General features: G+C 36.6%; 1 pseudogene; it reads left to right on the top strand.

Moving 5' to 3' along the window:
- The first annotated feature begins 399 nt into the window (after positions 1-399).
- LOC120596265 (60S ribosomal protein L35a-like) lies at positions 400-1,252 on the top strand (annotated as a pseudogene).
- The last annotated feature ends 318 nt before the right edge of the window (positions 1,253-1,570 follow it).

A 1,570-nucleotide genomic window follows, 5' to 3' on the forward strand; every position in this document is an offset into this window, starting at 1 on the left:
TTATCATGATTACACATAAATTCATAGCTAGAGTCTGTCCCACTTAACTTTCACCAAAAAGTGGCAAAAAATTAACTAAAAAAAATGAAGCCTACCGAAATCATTTATAATCTAACAGAAAGATAAATTATACTGTTTTATCCAGATTTTTAAAAAATAGAAATCTTTATAAATGTATTAAAAAATAGCAAGAGCTTGGGAGGTCTATAGTTTAGACCTTCAGCAACTAAATCTGGGAATCCAGGTATTCTGTGCTACTGGCTAAAGACCCAGTATCAAATTTGGACATTATTATAGAATGTGAGCCACAAAAGCACATCTAATAGCCAAGAGGTAACCTCAGAGCAAGAGGAATAGGAGGATCACAAGATCCTTTCCCCAGGACTCCCTTAAGTTTGGATGACCTGGGCAAGATATGAAGTTGATAATGGGCAGAGGCTCCGGCAATGGGCAACACACGTAGATAACGAGGAACTCATGGGAACAAAGCTCCGCACTTGGAAACTGAATGTATGACAGGTACACACATACCAAATACTAGGTTCAGAGAAAATAAAGAAAACCAAACTCTTAATTTCTCCCTGTTTCAAGACATAAATCTGATGTGGGACTGAAGCTACAGAAAAGAATTATTAATTACAGTGATAGAGAGTTTGGAGACAAGACAACAAAGACATTGTACCTAATGCAATTTCTGGCACAGGTCAATGCTCCATACTAATTTGCTGACATTGATATAAGAAAGACAACATTTGGCATGGTCAGTTCCTTGTAAAATAATATACATGGCAACCTCTAAACAGATCAAAAACGTTGATGATAAAAAAAGGTAATAAAGATTTTCCTCGGGGGGGCCTCACTTTCCTCTTTCCACCATCTTGGAGCCTGTGGAGGCCTGCTGGGAACAGGACTTCTAAAAGACAAATATATCTGGAAGGCTATGGTCCAAGGCCATTTTTGCTGGCTATAAGTGATTTGGTACTGAACCAGAGGGAGCACACAGCTCTTCTTAAAATTGAAGGTGTTTATGCTGAAGATGAGGCTGAATTCTGTCTAGGCAAGAGGAGTGCTTATATGTACAAAGCAAAGAACAACACAATGACTCTTGGTGGCAAACTGAACAAAACCAGAGTAATCGGAAAGGTGACTTCTGTGCATGGCAACAGTGGTTTGTGCCAGATTCCAAAGCAACCTTCCCGCTAAGGCCTTTAGACACAGAATCTGTGTAGTGCTGTACTCCTCAAGAATTTAAACTTATTGAAAATAAATAAATAAAAGTGAAAAAAAATTTTCCCAGAAACTGACTTTATCCTCTTAATTTTAAATTTCTAATAGCTTGCTAACATTAATAATAAAATATCTATACCCAAGCAATGAAAGGTCTAAACTTTAAAATAGCACTGACAACAGATTAGTGATGCTATAATGCAATCCAACAAGAATTCATTATTTCTTTTAGATAATTTTTCCCTACATTTTTACTAAATGTTGAAATTAAATGGCTGAAATTAAATAGCATGCTCAGAAGCCTCCCAGGAGTAAGGTTCTCTTACTTTAATTAGGTACATCA

This window comes from Pteropus medius, unplaced genomic scaffold (assembly GCF_902729225.1).
Source record: "Pteropus medius unplaced genomic scaffold, Ma_sr-lr_union100, whole genome shotgun sequence".
NCBI lineage: Eukaryota > Metazoa > Chordata > Mammalia > Chiroptera > Pteropodidae > Pteropus > Pteropus medius.